At 36.1% G+C, this 20871-nt stretch overlaps 1 pseudogene; it reads left to right on the forward strand.

The window, feature by feature from the left end:
- The first annotated feature begins 11070 nt into the window (after positions 1-11070).
- On the forward strand, positions 11071-11503 carry LOC110285040 (large ribosomal subunit protein uL24 pseudogene; annotated as a pseudogene).
- Positions 11504-20871: the final 9368 nt, after the last annotated feature.

Below are 20871 nucleotides of genomic sequence, written 5' to 3' on the forward strand. Positions count from 1 at the left end.
TTCTGGGCTCTGTTCTATGACAGATGTCTTTGTTACTCTACTGCTTGAAAGTCATTGTAAGGGAGTTGATAGTGTGACACATTCCATGTGAGGTTTATCTGGTTCTGACAAAGTGGGGAATGTGAAAATTCCCCATGTAATTGCATGGTCAAGTCTAACTTTCCATGGCACACACCCCAGGGAAGGTTCATTGGCCTCTGTGGTTCCTCTAACTCCTCTATTTATTCAAGAAAAGAAATACCAACTAATCTCTAAATGTATCACTTTTTTTCTGTCTTAAATTGATAGTTTGATCATTTGTATTTATTAAAATTTTGCTAAAGTATTAAATGTAATATTGTTGAAAGACTTTGCTATTAAGTTGACAGTCCACCTTATCTGAATGAGCTCTCCAGTCTAGGTGCAAAACTGAGGACTTCTTTTCTCTTCCTGACCATATCTGGCCATTGTCTCTAAGCCCAGATGCCTGACCTTATCTAGAGGATGACCCTGCACAAAGCTTCCTGTAAGTGCTTTGTGATAAAGAACGTAAACCCATCTCAGCCCTTCTGGACATATGATAATTAGGTACTGTGTTTTGACCAATAAGCCCTTCCTACCTGTAACCCCCAAATAACTGAGGAAAATCACAAGTAGTGTAGTCTATGGCCAGATTATAGGTTCAACTTCCTGTATTCTAATAAGAACACGCAGACAGGTTGGGTAGGTTCTGGGAATTTCTCTTCATGTCACTGAAGCATTCCCATCCTAGCTTATAATGTACATTCACCCTGGAAATCTTTATCCACTCCCCAAGATTTATAAAACCCTTGCTCACCCTGAATAAACTTGAGCTGTCTTGCTGCAGCTGATCCTAGAATTCAAACTATTGGTTTTCATGCCTCCAACCTCCAAGCCCTCACCCCAAACTCCCACACCTCCTTCTACGCTTTTGGTCCTCAAAGGCCTCAGGTTGCCAACAGCACCTGGGGAGAAAGCAGGGGGGTCACAGGAAACAATTTTATAACACTTTACTTAGTAATCACTTAGGCAGCAACATATAAAGTTCAAATTGGCCAAATGATAAGCTGAGCTATGTTCTCTTTTATTCTTTCAGTCTTCAAGTTTCACTGAACATTTCTTTCACTGAGAAGTTTGTGATGACTCATCTTACTGATACATAAACAGGATTCTTAAAACTCGCTGACTTGGTGTCTTGTCTATAGAGTCATGTCTGATGCCTGCTTTATAATATCATATTTTAAATGATGTCTGATACTGAAACATTAGAAAACTGTAGGATTCATTAGCACTTAAATTTCTCATATTGCACCAAAGATATGTGTTTCACTGATGAAAAGACAGTAAGGACATCTTTTCTATAACCAACATTTATGTGCCATTAATGTCAATGCCTCCTCAAAGATTGCTATGGGGGAAGGAATCATTTGAATGAGTGTGGATATCTTTATATACTGCTTCAAAATAAATTTAAAAAAAGTTAGTTTGTAATTTACATAAATATTTCTTTAAAAAAATCAGTATCCTATATAGGTACTATAGAATAGTATTGATTGTATGTGAGTGCCAAGCCTGGCTTGTGGGATGTTTGTAAGCTTTGCAGACATTTTATGAAGCCAAGATTGAGTCATTCACATTGAGTAATGAGTTAGGAACTAAATAGAGTCTATTGATGCCACGGAACCATCTCAAACAGTCTAGCTCCTATCCTTCACTAACACTCAGATAAATTATAAAAAGCAATAAAATGTTACTAGTATAAAATGAAATCTTTAATTAAGTAAATTATATAGAATTTATAATGTTGGAAAATCAAAACACAATTTTTTGGTTTCCTCAAGATTCACAGTAATTATAAAATTAGGCCAACCAAGCAGACCCTCCAAAGCTCCCAGGGACTATACCACCATCCAAAGAGTACACATGGAAGGACCCATGGCTCCAGCTGCATATGTATCAGAGGATTGCCTTATCTGGCATCAATGGGAGGGGAGAGCTTTGATCCTATGGAGGCTCAATGACCCAGCATAGGGGAATGATAGGGCTCTTAGGTAGGAGAAGATGTGTGGGTTGGGGAGCAACCTCATAGAAGCAGGGGGACAGGGGAGAAGATATGGAGGTTAACTAGGAAGGGATAACATTTGAAATGTAAATAAATAAAATAACTAATTAAAATTAAATTAAAAATTAAAAATAAATAAAAAATCAAAATATAAGGACAGAATGATTTCCATTTTTTTACTTCAGAGTGATGTTCAACCTAGGATTTTTAAGGCCCGTTGCTGTATGACAGCCTTTTTTTCTCTCTTACTGTGGAGTAACGTCATCGGAACAGTTTCCAGGTCTAGTTTTCATCTCTGCAATACCAGAGAACTTGTCCTTTGTGGTAGCCTTGTTTCTTCCTCCTCTACTTCTGAAGAAAGACAGATACTGAGGAAAAGGGCTGTAGAAAATGAGGGACACTGGTATCAATAGATAGGTCTCTGGGAAGTGCTTCTATGACTTCTCCATTTATTTTTGTACACAAAATTGAGATATATTTTCCAGAAGATTTGAGAATTAAATAGTTTCTGTGAATAGTGTATCATGTGGGAAGATTTCTTGGAAGCCTAGAACCTCCTTCTCAAGGCTGTCTTTCTCTCTGACTTCTCTGAAGGTTTTTAACATAGGAGCAAAAATGGTGGAGTAGGCACACCTGCTTGAGTAAATTCAGCTTTACTCTGAAATTTGCTTAGACACTAATTTTGACATAAGCCATACCCAGGACACAGCCACAACCCTTGGGACACATACTTCTCCTCTCCCTTTCCTTTGTTTCCCTTTATGATTTTCTCCATCTGAAGTCTCTTGTGAGTTTTGCTTTTTGGTGGTGATCTGTTTGTTGTGTTGTTACTTAGTGAAAATTTTTTAGGTTCATCTACATCTTAACTGCAATGCATTCTTACTGCTAATCTTTATGTTAACATTCTTCTAGAACGTCCAAAATAGTGCTCATGGTTTTTTGAGGGTTGTTGTTGTTGTTGTTTTTTTTTTTTCCTGACATAACTGTTGTTTTGTGTTTCTACACATTTCAACAATACCTACATCTAAACAGATTACTGGCATCTTAAATTCAGAAAGGAAATACACAATATGTTTGTGTCAACTTCAACATTCCTTAAAACCCATCATCACTTTAAGTCTTAAACATTTTTGGTATTAAATAGAGAAAAAAAATACAGTGGTGATGTCATCCATACACTTATAAACAAGGACAGAGTCCAAATGAACAATTAGAATTGATATTTAGAATAAGGATTTACATCCTGGATACCTAGTGACTCACATATTCAGGGTCTCAGAGAGATATAAAATTTGAAGGGCAGAAAGCCAACAGCTGGACTAAGGGAACTTTACACTGTGTGAGAAGAGAGGAATTTTCCCCTTCCTAGTGGGATCAGACACTGAGATGAGGCAGCCAATGATGAGGTGAAAGCATATCCCCCGCAGTCTTCTGTGCCTGGAGTTACTTGAGTCAATAGATACCGCACTAGGCTGTAAGTCTAGTTGGTGTAGCTCAACATTTCTCTGTGAAGGGGGTCATGGTTGTGGGGTAAGATCCAAGACCTTCTCATATCATGGCCACTGACTGACAGGTTTCTAGTAGCCTCTTAAGAAGGCAACTCCCTTTCTCCTCAATAGGCTGGTGGAAGATTAGGCTTTACAGGGATTCGGATTCTCTCATTTATCATGTTAGCAATATGAGACCGCTGATGTCTGACCTTCCTTTTATGTAACTTAGAGTTATATAAAGTCTCTTAAGGTTCAGCCTAATGGCTATAGGCAAAACATGCATGGATATGTGTTTAGAAAACTGTTAAGAGAATTAGATGACAATAAGAAAATTACTGGAAATAAGTGACTGGTATATTTTGAGCATGTAAAAACAATCTCTAGGGTGCTTGAAGCAAACTGAATATGTCCTAAAAGTGTTCATATGTTTGATTAATTTTCACTGCAATGTTTTTTAAAGACTTAAAATATCTAAGCTTTCTGGAATGTCCTCAGTTTTATCCTCAAGGACATGGACGTAAAGTTCTGGGAAATGTAGAGATCATACGCAGACTCCTCTTTTGTTCTCATGCCTAAAAAACCCACAGTAGTAGTCCTCTAATAAAATTCGGGCATTAGCTCTTTGTGCCTGACCATTTCCCAACACAGGTACATTAAAAACCACAGTTCATAGCTGGAAGCTAAACTACCTTTGAGAACACCATGCAGAGCTGGGGCCTTACTGCAGAACTTCCTCTTCATCTACCACTTTCTGTGTAGTCAGAATAAAGGAAAAGAGGAAAGAGGAAAAAAAAAAAGCCTACCAACCACCAGGGGCTTTCAAAATGACAGTCTACAGGGACATTTACTATCAGTGAGGTTACTCTTTCCCTGATAAGAGATATTGGATTTAAAAATTGCTAGCTGAGTATTTCAGTGATGTGTCGAAAGATCCTAGTTAAAGGTAAAGTCTTATGCTTAGATGAGGAACATGAGTGGGTGAGTTTGGTCTGTAGAGTCTATGGTTTACCATGTGGATATTATGCCATGTAAGTGACTATTAGGGTGTAAAGGGTTCCTCCTTAAGCAAGCCAGCAAAGAAAGATCTATCTCAGGCCGAACAATAATAGTTCATTTTTATTTGCCGTATGTGAGCTCATCATCCTTTTTCACGTAGATAAATAATATTATTATGAGGTATGTGAATTCCTCCTCTTCTCCATATGGTCCCAACAACCTTAAAACTTTTCAGATACCTAATTCTTGGTTCAAATCAAGTCTTTATTTGTTGTTCAAAATTATCACTTTTATGAATCTGATCACACTTGGGATGGAAACTTTTATATTGTAGTAATAAATTTGGTTTCACACAGATCTGTTCTTTTCTCAGAAAAAATATTCCAATAAATTGAGTTAGCTTTTCAAATGATCAGAGCATAAATATATAAGCAAAATAAACTTAGCTATCATAAAACTTTCCCAAAGTAGTGATTTTAAAAGCCATATTCCCAAACCTCGGTGAAATAAAATTACATATTAACACCAGGAACAACAACAACTCCCTATATTTTTAAGTTTAAAGTAAAGAAAATCTGGTTAAAAAGCTTACAGGTCTCTGAAATGCGAATGTACTATATAATGCCAGTATAACATTATTTCTACTATTTTATTATTTAGAAAAGATAAGATCATGATACATGAAATACAGTTTAATTAAAAGAGAAGAAACATGGTACAAATTGTAGCTAAAATTAATACATTAAAATTAAAAACCATATTATGGATAATTTTAGAGTTGACTCTTTGACAAGAAAGGATGGTTAGTAGTAAGCAAGAAAAACACAAGTCAACAGTAGTAGTAAGAAGCAGTCAGTGTAGATTTTTAGACAATTTACTGGAGAGAACATTTACATGTATGTCTTCATGAATATTTGCTAATAATCTTGTTTATCCAAGAGAAACACATTTTCAACAATGATCCAAATAAATCCAATAATAGCCTAATATTTTTAAATTTTCTATATTTACAGTAAATTGGTACTTTTGTGGAGTGTACAGTATAAAACTGTGGTACCCTGTGGCAAATAGTAACCTTGCTATTTTCACCATGATGAAAGAAAAACTATTTCAAAATATAGAAAAACTATTTTAAAAATTTTAAAAACCACAAAATTATTATTTACAAGTGAAAGATAAATTGTATATCAGCGTGAACAAGTCAACTGTAGAAGACATTATACAAGTATTTTAAAAGGCTTTATGATAATACACTTTGGGATTATTTCAGGAAAACAGGAAAGGTTCAATTTTAGTTCGTTAACCACCAATCATTTTATTGACAATGTAAGTAGACAATTACAGGTAATCTATAACTAGATGTTAAAAATGTAAATCACTGGAAGTGAGCTACAAGTACGAGACAGTGAGTAACAGTAGTATATAAATCCAAAGTACCCGAGATATGACCTGTCTCCAGGCAACAAGAATAAAGAGTCAAAGCCACAAGTCAGGACTGTGCAGAGGGCACTTAAAGAACACATGGGCAACACGTCTGGATTTACACAATAAATGTCAGTTTATGGGAGTTGGGGGGTTGAAACATGGCCACTTCGTGAGACTTGTTGCAGAGGCTATAATTGTAGCTTCTTCCCACTGAAGGTTTAAGTAGAAGTGTGAGGTGCTGTTGTTCGAAACCTTTGGACAATGTGAATAATCCAAAATGAAAAAAAAAAGTTCAAGCCAGGAGGTTTGCTAAGTTGGAGGTGAAAATGAAGGTGTTTCTTCGGGGTGTAAGATGTAAAATAAAGAGAGCTTTCAAGTATACTATGAACTAAGATGAAGAGTATTTGTTGAAGGACCTGAAACTGAGGATGGTTTAAGTAAATAACTACAAAATATTTCTTAAATGTTAATTCAAAGGTCCAAAGTTATCGTTATATTTTAAATCCTTGTCTGTTCAAATCAGACTAGGTTAGTGATTTTTGTCTGTCTATAAGTATTTATCATCTATCTATCTATCTATCTATCTATCTATCTATCTATCTATCTACCTACCTACCTACCTGTCTGTGTATCATCATCATCTATATCTGTCGACAGATCCCTCTATCTTGTATGTATGTATATATGTATGCATCAACTTTCTATCTCTATTCATCATCTATCTTTCTTCCTATCTATTGTCTATATTATGAGAGCGTTTCCTCACATTTACAGTATATAGTCTCAATATTTCCAAGACAAACCTGCTTCAAATTACAATAATTTTATTTTTTTCCAGCAAATATTTGGTATAACAAAATGCAGAGACAAAACTTTCATTAAAGGAGAGCAAAGGACAGAGGCCTTTTGTGATATCCCTACTCCTTTCCAGGTGAGCCCCGATGTTCATGGTGGCCACAGTCTTACAGTGTGTCATACTTGGCTTCATTATATCTGGTGTAAAGACTATTATTGATTCTGCACATGTGGCTTCTTATACCGTCTATGAGTCTAGTAATCAATGGTTCAATCAATGACAATATTCAGATTTGTGGGTGTCAGGTGGACAATGGTGTAGATTTAGTTGTGTCGATTGTATAATAGATATGTCTAATTTGGCATGGTTTCCAGCTATAGTAGTGGAAATTGGAACTTATATACTCTCTGTTATTTCTAAATTGGAATCTAGCTAGTAATACAAACTGAGGTATACATGGATGTTTAGAATCTAGGATTTTACCATCTCTGTCCTAAGCTTTCCAGATGCCCCACTAAAGGCATGAGCAGTCCTCTGTAATTCTGAGGGCTTCCAATTGTCCCTCTCAACTTATATTAGCCTTTATACTAACCTGTGGCACTGGAGGTATCTCAAAGTAGAGATTTTGTTCATATATGGAAGCCTATTACTTGGATTTAGATAACAAAGACAGAAACTTATAAGGCTGAACAGATGGCCCAGTGATAAAATTTCATGTTCTTACAGAGGATCCAAACGTGGTTCTCAGCACCCATGTTGAGTGAACTGTAACTGCAACTTCTGGGTGCCAACACCCTGTTTTTAAATTCTTAGTCACCTGCTTTCATGACCACAATACTCCTGCCCTGACATACACATGCACACATAATTAAGAAAAATAATATATTAACAACAGAGATGACAAATAATACTGATTATTATAGAAGATGTGCCTGTGTCACCAGTCAGGAAGCTCTGCTTGCTTTGGTAGCAATTCTTTATAATATATATGTATGCTACTTCGTGCATTAAACCTGCATTTAGAGTTAAAGTCATAAATGGGATTTTACCTATAATTACAGGGCTTAGATATTTTCCTCAATACTTGAGCAATGATTCAGCAGTAAAAAACACTTACATTGCTTCTGTTTTCAGGGCCCACATGACAGCTCATAAACAACCTATTAATCTGGTTCCAGAGCACCTGATGCCTCCTCTGCCTTCTACAGGCACCAAGCACAGAGATGATATAAAATACATACATGCAGGGAGTCCCAAACACACTCACTCACACACACACACACACACACACACACACACACACACACACACACATATATATATATATATATATATATATATATATATATATATATATATTTCTTTAAGGAGGGTTCTCACAATATATGCAACCATGACAGGCTTGAAACACTCTGTGTAGATTAGGGCTATGTCAAACTCACAGAGATCTGCTTGTCTGTCTCCCAGGCATTATCTGGGGTATAAAGCTATGCCCTGCAAACAAAGAAATCTTTAAATAAATGAAAAGCTTCCATGTAGTGCTAATGTGGCAAAATGTAAGTATGCTCTATATCAATTTTTAGCTACTATGGTAACTTTTGAGAATATGTATTTTTAGATCTTAATTAATATAAGACATATATTGCACAGAGGTATACTTCTTTTGTAAACTAATATTTTATTAGTTATTTGAGAATTTCATATAATGTATTTTGACAATATTCACCCCTGTATCAATTCCTCCCACAATACACTTCTCCTTTCACACCCAAACGTGAGATTACTTTTTCCTTCAAATTACAGTCCAGTTCATCTTTCCTACCTTGTCTTGGAAGTACAATCTGCTCTGGCATGCTTATCTACCAGAGATCACAGCATTAAAGAAAGAATATCTTTATCTGTCTGTCTCTCTGTCTGTCTCTCTTCTGAGGACTTGTAGACACTATCACTATTGGTGTGATTTCATAAGTGCAACTAGCTTGTTACACACATAAAACATCATTTTCCTCACTTTGTAGATAATCTCTGGTTCTTAAGAGGTTTTTCATGCCCATGTCTGTAAAGACTCTTCAGTCATGGGGGAGGTGTATGTCCCAGTTAGGGCAGAGCACCCATGAGATTTCTAGTTGGGCTATTGTTCTCCCTTTTTAGGGTAATACCATTACACCTTCTTAGTGTATGTGTGTGTGTTTCTGCAGTAGTATACTTTTACATATCGTTCAAAAGTTCTTTAGTATTTGTTGTTCCTTCCCATAGTCTCTTTCCAGCCACCCTCTTCCATACCTCAGCCCAATTTACCTCTTCCTGTACCATTCCCCCTAAGCCCTTCATATTGCTTTCTCCTATATCCCTTCACTCAAAGGTCCTCTTCTATTTAACCCTTACTAAACTGTTGACATCTGTTGCTATTACATATGGAACAGATTTACCTGAAGATTCAAATCTAACATGCAGAAGTGAGAGAAAATGTCTAATTTTTCTTTTGACTTCTGTGTTACTTGATTACAGATGATTGTTTCTGCCTCTACTCATTTAATTGAAAATTTTGTAATTTTGTTTTTCTTAAAAGCTAAGTCATATGCCATTGTGTAAATATGTCACATTTTTATTATCCATTCATCAGTTGGTGGGCATCTCGGCTTTTTCTTTTTTCCTTTCCTGGTTATTGTGAATAAAGCAGGTATCTCTGTAGATAAAAACAAAAAACAAAAAACAAACAAAAAAACCCATAAAACAAGAAACAAAAAAACCTTTCTGGTATATACCTAAGAATGACATAACCAGATACTGCAGATCACCTGTTTTCAATTTTTTGAGGAACCTCACATTGATTTCCCAAGTATGGTGCTAATTTGTACTTTCATCAGCAGTAAATAAGTGTTTTCCTTTACTTAGAACCTCTCCAGCATCCATCTGCTGCCATCTGTTTCTTCAACCTTGGATTTTCTGACTAAGATAAAATCTTGAGGCAGTTTTAAGGGTTAGTAAGCCTTTCTACCTGTAGTTATATTCAGCAGCTGAAGAGATGACATCATAACAATGAGGACAAAATCTTCAGTTTTTCTCTTTTGCTTAGTAGAAGATGAAAGCCTAGCCGTTGAGAGCCAACTTATTTCAAGAAAAACTTCACTATGCTTGATTTACTTTACTTTTAATTGCGATGATTTGTTTCACCTCAGACTTCACAGTTTTTGTCCCTACCAGTGTCACACTCATAAAACCATCACTGACTCCATTTCACATTTATCCTGCAGGATAATTTTATAGTTCTTTGTTCACACATGTTGCTACAACAATGAAATTAGCCCCGTCAACTGCTACTTTCTTTGTAGCAATTTGCATAGCATTAACAATAAGATGACTCCACTTTTAGAGTAATTTCTTTGGCAGTCAAACCAATGTAATTAGATTTCTCCCAGAGGAATACTGTCAGTCTTTATTACTAAGTAATTAGCTTACAATATAATATTAAATGCTAAAAAAAATCAACCACATGATTTTTCTGTTTAGAACTTAAGTTAAAATTCATAATACTCAGAAATGAAATGTAAGGAACACAGAGACCCAATTGAAATTTTGTTATCAGCTTCTAAACTTTTTGCCAAGAGTACATTTTGCATTTATTACAAAAGGCAATGCATATTGTTCTTTTAGAAGAGTATATAACTCCTGTGAGAGCCATTTATGAAATCTAATAAACTCGTCTGTAGTAGTTGTAAATCACTATAAACTTGACAACACTCCAAAGATGCATATGATTTAGCAGAACTTAAGAATCGTGTAATCATTTCTTTGGTATTGTTTGATATTACTGAATATATTTTGTAGACATGTGAAACTAAAATTGCTCATCATCTTACAAGTCTGCTCTTTCCGAATTATATGTATGGTCTCCACTTGTTATATTTTACATTTTCTTTTATTTTATAATTTTTACTGAGAAAGCATTTAAACACCATGCTAATTCAACATTAAAATCACTTTATTTGCATTTTGTTCTTAATTATGAAAACATAAGTGATAATTTAGTTTTGTATCAATTATTTTTTAAAGATACTAAATTGTATCATTCACCAAGAGTGACTCTAAGCCTGAAGAACAGAGGCTATTAGAACCAGAAGGAAACAAATCCAGAAGAGTGTTTAATGAAGTCACATTGAGAGGGAAGGCCAAGATTGAATGGAATTAATAGGTTAAGACAGATGTTCTGAAGACCTGCTTCCCTTGGATGGTAGAAAATGGTCAAAGGCAAAAGGCTTTGACTGATCCAGCTTCAAAAATTCTGGATCGCAGATGCAAAAATGAAATTCAATCCCTTTGTGACTTCTGACAGAAGCAAGAACCACAGAGGTGATTTCAAGGCACCTTCTTACATTTGGAAGAAGATTAATTCTTCCCTTCTTCCCAAAGATCTGAGACAGAAGTATAATGTTCAGTCTAAAGTCAAAAAGATGATGAAGTTCAGGTTGTTCAAGACATTCTAAAGGACAGCAGATTGGCAAAGTGGTCTGAGTACACAAGAAGAAATATGACATCTACACTGAATGAGTTCAGCAAGAAAAGGCTAATGGTACAATAGTCCATGTGGACATCTACTCCAGCAAGCTGGTTATCACCAGCCTAAAGCTGGACAAGGACCACAAGAAGATCCTGGAGAGGAAAGCCAAGTCCCGTCAAGTAGGAAAGGAGAAGGGCAAATACAAGGAAGAAACGATCTAGAAGATGCAGGAGTAGAAGATGCAGGATTGAATACTTAACTATTAGTGTGGTCCCAATGTCTACCACCTAGCCAGCCCTCTGCAGCTCTCATAATAATATCCACTTTGTTGTCATGGTATTAGGCGCCGATGATTCATGACCCATCTTATCTGAACCTCCCTCTGTTAGTCTACAAGTAAAATGATTTAATAAACTGCAAAACACTTCAGTGTATCAGTATTATGCACAGCCTCAGCTTCTACTTTAATTCAGTCACTTACTAGCAGATACCAGAAATTTAATTGTAGGAATCATAGAATTTATGAAATCTCACCCATAAATTATGACCAGTTAGTAAATCCTGAAGCCAGTGTCCCTACAGTCTCAGCAACACATTTCCCCATTATTGAATTCTATGAGGTCAATAGCTTCTGACTTCTCTTACCTGGCAAACCTGAGAGCCTGCATTTTTATCCTCGCTGAGTCTAGAAGACAGGACTGAAAAAGAAAGTTACAGAAAGATTCACCACAGGTGCTTCAGATCACTCTTGCCTCTGGTTACTAGGTATTTGACACCAAACTCAATAAAGACCTCAATAAATTCATTTATTAAATGAATAATTTATTAATTGAATAGCCAATTTGTGTAGTCTTCCCCAGGAGGATTTTTTTCTCCTTGTGCTTAGCATTGCTTAGTTCTCTATACCTCTTTGTCTATGGCTGAGGTCTCTCAAAGCTTTCCCCCTTCAACATTAGCATGTCTATTGGCCTTGGCCTTGTTCAGGCCATGTTTGTTCAGCCTGTTGCTGACATCTAATGGATGTAGTTTCTGACACTTCTAGAAAATAGCTGATTCTCTGTTCCCCTGGTTCTTATTGTATTTCTGCCTTCTCTTCCACAGTGATCCTTTAGCCTTGGGTACAGAAGCTGTGTTATAGATGTGTAGTTTGAGACTGGGCTCTACATCTTTACATTTTGATTGGCTGTAGTTTTGTAATGATCTCCATCTGTTGGAAAGATAAGTCTCCTTAGTGAGAGGTGAGAATTATGTTTTTCTGTGAACATAAGGACTTTTATTTTATTTTAAATTTTTTTCAGAGAAATCATTAGACTTAAGAATTATTAGAGATACAGGGAACATGGATAAAAGTTGGAAATTCTTTGAATGACATGCTTAACATAATTTTAGTATTAGAGTCCTTAAATTGCATGATGTAAATAAAAAGTGTGTTTACTTAAATCAACACCTTTGACCTCTTCTGAGACACCATGAGTCACTTTTCTGATGTGTATTAAATGAGAGTTGCCATCATTACATACAGCTATCTTTCCCTTGACTTCTCAGTGAATACTTCCTGTTATGTTTTTATGATTATGGAGTAACCTTCAAATTCTCCACTAAATATTCTGAGTAGGAGACTTTGGGATAATTCTACTTCTTTCCACTTTTTACCTTTTTGTGAATTTTTTGACAGTGGATAAGAATCCTTTGTATAGCATGACTGACATCTTAAGAATAAAAAAAAAAGAAAGCAGAAAATAATGGTATTCAATATTGGAAAGGAACATCAGTCACAAATGTAAGTGCTCTCACAATGGAGAGTGTATGACTATCAATATAATCCCAACTGCACTATAAATGCCTTCTTTCTATAAGAGCTGCCCTAAGGCTCCTCTTTGTTTATCTTGAGTATATCTAACCTGCATATGATCTCTGATTGTTAGTGCTCAGAAGGTTTAGATAGAAATCATTCACATAATTACCTCTTAGTCTTTTGAATATTGTATATAGTTTTTCATAATGGTTGAAAGATTTTTTACTCATTTTTTTTCCTGGTGAATAGTGCCAGAGAAGATAGAAGTTGGCTTTCTGAGAAATCAATACATATTGCATCTAGGCTCTCATGCATTTACATACCATGTTTTCTAAATATACTATATAAGTTATGCAAGCTGAATCTTTTCCCTGTTTCTAACCTTGTCACCATCCTATGATGCAGGAAGTGGTCAATGGATGGATTTGTGGTTCACTGTTGCATCTGTACTCATGCTTGTCATGCATTCAGCTTCTTTCCAAAGAGATTGACCCATGAGATTCTGGTTCCAAACCCTTGCTCTGGGATTTCAAGCTCTACATCAGTTCCACAGCTGGCTGAGACCTCATCTGATAATGACAAACCTGTGACATCCAGGCTCACAGGACTCTCCAGTGGACCTACTCTATGGCTGTGCCTCTCTCAGTTTCTGATTTAATTTAGTGTTTCTTGTGTACATTTGGCTTAGGTAATCCATGTGGGAGGTAAAAAGATACTTGGGGGGCTGCTGTAACATCCTAAGGAAGCACAGATGCACTGTTTACTGTTTTGAGGAAAGGAAAAAAAGGGTTAATTGCAAAATACAAGCAAACAAACAAATATGAGACTGTAACTCATATTGATGTATTTTCTGAACGATAGTGTGGCCCATATGATAATAATTATTTATAGTTTCTGATAAATATTACCTTAAAATTATGCTAAATATTCCCACATTTGTGTTTCTTTCTGTGTGTCATTACCTTTCCTCTCCCATTCCCTCTTCTTTCTATTCTTCCCTTCTTCCCTTCCCTTCCCTTCCCTTCCCTTCCCTTCCCTCCCCTCCCCTCCCCTCCCCTCCCCTCCCCTCCCCTCCCCTTCCCTTCCCTTCCCTTCCCTTCCCTTCCCTTCCCTTCCCTTCCCTTCCCTTCCCTTCCCTTCCCTTCCCTTCCCTTCCCTTCCCTTCCCTCCCCTCCCCTCCCCTCCCTCCCCTCCCCTCCCCTCCCCTCCCCTCCCCTCCCCTCCCCTCCCCTCCCCTCCCCTCCCCTCCCCTCCCCTCCCCTCCCCTCTCCTCTCTCCTTCCTTCCTTCCTTCCTTCCTTCCTTCCTTCCTTCCTTCCTTCCTTCCTTCCTTCCTTTTCCAATCACTTTTACAAATACATAATTTCCAAAGTTTCAGTCTCAAGAACTTCCCGTGGTTCAATCCTATTTTAAGTGTTTACACCATAAGCAATTTCTGGCAAAGGCTTTAAGAGAGCAGTTTTTAACAATAAAACTATTCTTATTCCTATTCTCATGGTACCTCCATAAGTTGTATGATTACTTTGGTTGAAAGATAAGTAACCACTTTAAAGCAACATATCAGATTTGGGATCTTCCAGCTTATAGATCATACTTCATCATGACTTTTGTAACCAAAAGTAAACACTGTGTTTAAATTATTTCCTTCTTTAGAATGATTATATATATTCTATATATATATAGATAGATATACATACATATCAATTATATTATATAATATTTACATATAATATACAATATATATTCAAATAGGCATTCAATTTATTCAACTACAACTCGTTTCTTCTAATGTACTTAGGTGAAAACTAAAGGGAGTTGGCTGAGTTGCTAAAGATATCTCTGATTCATCATGAGAGCCTTACAAGAGCAATACCACTTTTTAATAGTTAAGTCTTGCTTAACTATTTAATAGTAATGCATTAAGTCTTATACTCACTATACCAAATAATGCACTTGGTACTTGTTCTATCATGAAAGAAGCACTTACTAAAAGTTAGGTATTGCTTGCTTACTTCAAACACTACTGACCTGACCAGCCACAGATAGTTGGCTAGGTTTATATTACTACATATGAGACCTCTTCTATTGAGAGGGCTTTAAGTCAGCTATAAACAGCTTTTAATTCTCCCCCACCAAATCTAAGTGCCAGTATCTATACTGTGGGTGATCTTTCTGAGACGCTTGCTATGGTTTAGAAGATTTACAACAGGCTATGGCTGGTTTTCTACCTTTGCTCAATCCCTGTTCTGTTGATTGTTTTGTGTATTTTTATTGTCCTGCCATGATGAAGGTATTTTTCTACTTGTCTTGACTGTTTAGTGATTATACTGAGAATATGATTTGTTGAGAGGACTGCAGTTGTCTTTCTGGCCTATCTTATCCTTGCTAATTGTGATGTAGCACCAAGAATTATCACTGTAAATGACCACTTGGTGAGACTAAGTGGCTAAGACTAAGCCACTGGCTAAGTGGCTTAGTGAGACTTGGTGAGATTAAGACTTAGTGAGTCTTGGTGAGACTAAGATGGCTAAGACTGCACTGTGAATGTTTCCTCTTTCAGTCTTTCAATCTTTTCTCTAGAACCAGTGTAAACTTAAGAATCCAAGAAGTGGGGAGAGCTACACTTCCACAACAGAGGAATACAAAAGTCTATGTCTGCATGTATTAGATGTCATCAAATGATAAGACACTTTGAGACAATTCAAATGTCATCTTCCTTTAAAGGAGTCATACTATAGTTGAAAGAGTGCTTATCTAACATGAACAAAGGTCCATGTTCTATACAAGCACCACATAAATACGAGTTATTTTGATATATAGCTGTAAAGCCAGCTCCTGAAGCAAAAGTTCAAAGCTTTCATCAACCACATAGTAATTTAAGGCCAATTTGGGCTACGTGAGACTTTTCTCAAAACTAAAAACATCCTTTCACTATATTTCTCTAGCTAATTTAAGTGTTCATCAATAGGCTTTCATGTTACATCAAGTGCACAAGTGACTACAGTTTCTCGCCACAGGAAATAAGAACTCTCTGTAGACCTCAAGTTCCCAGGACAATCAAAAGACCTGACCATTATCTTAAATTTGCTTTTGAAGGATTGATGTGCAGAGTTGCAGTGTTAATGTTGTCCACATGTGCCGAACTAACACGTATTCTTACCCTGTATGCATGCCCGTATTTCATCACATCCACTGCAAGGAGGTGCTTTCTCAAGCTAAGAAGGTACAGTGCACTTCAAGCTTATACACATTAAATATTCATCATTATGAGCTCATTTAAAAATCTATGATTTGACATTAGAGTAGCAAATAGAGGATTTTAAAACAAAGGGCAGACATCCATTTACAAACAACTGACTTCTCTTATGATTTCATCATGTAGAGACATGTATAATATTTATGCAATATGGATATTTATAATTAATTTTATGAAATGACAACAATTACATATATATATATATATATACACAACATAAAAACACATAAACCCTTGTTAACAAGCTCATGAGGTAACACAACTATTTCATAACTCTGAACAGGAACACCACTAAAACTGGTGAGTATTGACAGATGAGTTTTAGTGGATTTATCAGCACTAAATGAAACTGAAGAACTTGAGATATTTTCAAACGTTAAAATTATCATAATAATTTAAATTTGCTTTTATTGAAAAAGATTGTCAAAATATTAGGGAAATGAATGCTGTGGGGACAGAACAGTCGCATTGTTTTTCTAACACCCTTGCCTATTTCTTTCTTTCTTTTTATTTATTTATTTATTCATTCATTATTAGATATTTTCTTTATATACATTTCAAATGCTATCCCGAAAGTTCCCTACACTCTCCCTCCGCCCTGCTCCCCTACCCACCCACCCACTCCCACTTCTTGGCCCTGGCATTCCCTGTATTGGGTCATATAAAGTTTGCAATACCAAGGGGCCTCTCTTCCCAGTGAAGGACAACTAGGCCATCTTCTGCTACATATGCAGATAGAGATACGAGCTCTGGGGGTACTGGTTAGTTCATATTGTTGTTCCACCTATAGGGTTGCAGACCCCGTCAGCTCCTTGGGTGCTTTCTCTAGCTTCTCCTTTGGGGGCCCTGTGTTCCATCTTATAGATAACTGTGAGCATCCAATTCTGTATTTGTCTTTTTCTTTCACTCATGCATAACTAGCGCATGGTGAGCTTGGACACTTGGGTACAGGGCTGATCAGTAAGAGCTGTGGGAGTTAATTAGAAGTTCATTTCCAGGCTCCTGTTCCTGTCCCCACAGAATCAGTTATGCATGCACTTGTCATCTTGGCATATGATCCCTCTTATTGAAATCAATATTTGCTGACTGTATTAATGAGGGGAGATATAAGCAGATATGCAGTGGACCTACAATGGATGTTACTTGTCATTGCAACCTCAAAATCTAACACAATCTTACTGGTATTCTCAAGCTATTATTGGAGTCTTAGATAGTTTTATTTTGGCAGAAACACGGTACATTATTTTGATTATGAGTGTATTAGCTATTGAGTATTCCTAGGAATACATGGTACATATTAAAGCCTTACTCAATTGGGACAGCAGTGAAAGAATCTAAAATATTCACATTACTTTGGGTAGAAGCTGAATGTTTTATAGTATAACACGTGGTTAACTGAGATCTGAAATACTGAGAAATACTGAATAATATAAATAAATCAGAATAAAGGGTCTTCTAAGTGTCCCACTTTACTAGAACATCAATAACTGTAAAATCAAGGAATATGTAAATAGTTATCATAGGAAGAAGCTTGTCTCATATCATATAGATAGGATGTGGTGGGCAGATTTAAAGTACAAATATTAAATTCCCAAACACAGTAGCCTTGTACGTATATTCTCAACCTGACATTCTACTCTTTAATAAGATTGCTGTTATTTGAGTGTAAATTTCTTATTTGAGTATTTGGTCTTTATTTCCCGTGCAATACTTTAACTATTGCATAAAAGTATGTATGTCTTCTGTTAATTTACTCCAGAGGGAATTTTTTACTCAAAATGTATGTGCTGGAAATGTACCTTAGAGAAAGAAAGGTTGTCTTGAATTCATAAGGCCTTGGTATTTCAGCACAGTAAGATCAAACATAAATCAAACAATCAATCAATCAAACAATCAATCTTTTACTTATCACTGAGGCAAAATTCATGACAGTAATTTTAATGACAAAAATATGTAATTTTAAAATTTTCAACATTATAATCTAACATGAGCATGGTGGGTCCTACTTTAGGAATCTTCACAGGAGAGTTATTTTCTTGACATTTCTACTTCTGGAAAACTGCTTGTACCATCTATCTATTGGTTCTACACAATGGTGACATTTGCTTTTCTTTTCGTAGTTTCCTCTCTTCTTCTTTTACTGTGTGTGACCCTGGACCCACCAAGAAAAATAAAGAAGTCCTGCTCCACCCAATAAGATCACTTAGTTCATAATTTTAGCTTAATTTGAAGGTTCATCTTTGTTATGTCTTATAAATAGCATAACCAAAGGAGACAGGATGCTGAAGGAAAGAGCAGGCATATATGATTCACCATTCTGGTTACCTTAGCTTCCCTGAAATGTGATTGATTTGCCTTCAACTCAGACTGTTTGTGCTGAGCCCCAGTGCTACCCCATAAGAGGTGTGTATGAGCAGCAAGTCAGTGGTACTCAGTTTAACATCTGACAAGTGGGCATTAAAACAGAAACTTCCTCTGGCATTACTAAGGAGTAAAAGGTGTTAATGTCTCATGTCTAAGAAGTACTCTATAATTCTTAGCTAAAAGTGAATTTTCTCTTTTGATGAAATACAATTTTCAAAGCTTTAATATTATATAAACCCTATAAATATTTTATGATATTGGTCCAACACAGATATATCATTATATGTTTTATAATGATTAAGCTATGCATTACTTTCAATTCCAAGTAAAATTTAATGTTTAAAATGAGCAATTTCTACATGTAAAACTATTTATCACTCTGTCAAAGGGAAATACAGAGACTTAGAAATGTTAAATGAAACTTTTATGTACATAGACACAGAGTGGGGAGAGAAGGAGGGAGAGAAGGAGGGAGGGAGGGGGAGACAGAGACAGAGACAGAGAGAGACACAGAGACAGAGAGAGAGAGAGAGAGAGAGAGAGAGAGAGAGAGAGAGAGAGAGAGAGAGAGAGAGAGAGAGAGAGAGAGAATGTGAGTCCAGGATACACTGATAATTAGGAGGGCCAGCAGGAGTGGAAGAGATAGCAAGGTTTCCAGCCTGGAGCAAAGTATCTGACTTGGAAATGTAGATCACCCACTAAGAACAGAGACCAACTCTGGTATGGCTCATGTACTGATAAGGACATGAGGGTTTCTTTTTTACAGAAACAATACACAGCTTTTTCTACATAGGAAGTTAGACCTATATGAAGGATAGTGTTCAATATAGTCCCATGTTTGCTCCAGAGTCACACATACAAACACACACACACACACACACACACACACACACACACACACACTCATGAATGATGCTTAAGTATAGGTGATAGAAGAAAGAAACCAGCAAAATTGTGAAATTGACAGTGGCCAAGACAATTTCCCAAACTATGAGACATGAACTTCTAACCACCACCTTGGATGTTGGTCAGCTGCTTATCATTGACCCTCTGCTATTTTATGTTCTTGGATTCCTAGTTTAAACAGTCTAAGCTCATTCTTATGCTGCGAATATGGGACAATGAATGTCTAGACTGAAAAGCACGCAGATGTCCACTCCTGATCTCAAACTTACTTTCTACCAATAGCTTCCATAATAAAAGAGTTCTATTCAAGTTATTTCTTTCAGTGAGAATTCATGGTGTGATGAAGTGTTGTCAGCTAGTCAGAATAAGTTCAGATCATGACCCAACACTCACAATACAACATGATAACTTTAAACAGAAAAAAGTGTGGAAATTTGCCAGCCTGTGTTTTCTATGTGTACCAGGGAAACAATGCTCAGTGAACCAGATATTACAGGCTTAGAGGCCATCTTTGTAAAACTCTGAAAGTGACAGTCTCTGAAGACCTCAGACGTATCATCTTCTCTGTCCTTAATTATTAGAATAGTTTAGAAGAAATTCCCAAGTAAGAGGTCGGCCAATGTTTTCCATGGTAATGAATCTGAGTATGTTCATATATATGTATTATACATGTTGTCTGTATAAAAATATACGTACATATATTCTCTATATAAATTTATACAATTTATTAATATATTTATATGCATTTTCCAAATTTATATATATTTATCCATATACAGATATCATAAATGTTATTTTCATAATGTGTAACAAAAGTAGACTAGAGGAATTTTTTGTTCTTTTTTATGAATCTGTAAGGCTCTAAGTATAGAGTTTTGTGGAATTTATAAACCCTTAAAATGATATTCAAGATGTTTTGAGTTCAATGTTTTAATCTTCACGCTATATAAATTGCCCATTATGTAACACTTTATATGTATATGAACTTGTCAGAGAATCATCTCCATCTGTTATGTTATTTTTCTATTGAGTTCTTAATTTTAGCTTTGAAATATATGACCAATTTCAAAGATTTCTGGTTAACAAACATTTATATATTAAATATCTCAATTATTTTATAAACAGGTGCTAAAGTTAGGTGTGGTAGTACAAGCCTGGAGTCCCCAGAACCTGGAAATTGGCTGCAGCAGAACAGTAGCTCAAGGCCATCCTTATTTTCTGGAAATGTTTGATGGCAAGTTACTCCATATGATACTGTCAAGAGAGAAATGAAAGAGAAGCATG

Source organism: Mus caroli, unplaced genomic scaffold (assembly GCF_978045245.1).
Source record: "Mus caroli unplaced genomic scaffold, Mus_caroli_1 scaffold_19, whole genome shotgun sequence".
Lineage (NCBI taxonomy): Eukaryota > Metazoa > Chordata > Mammalia > Rodentia > Muridae > Mus > Mus caroli.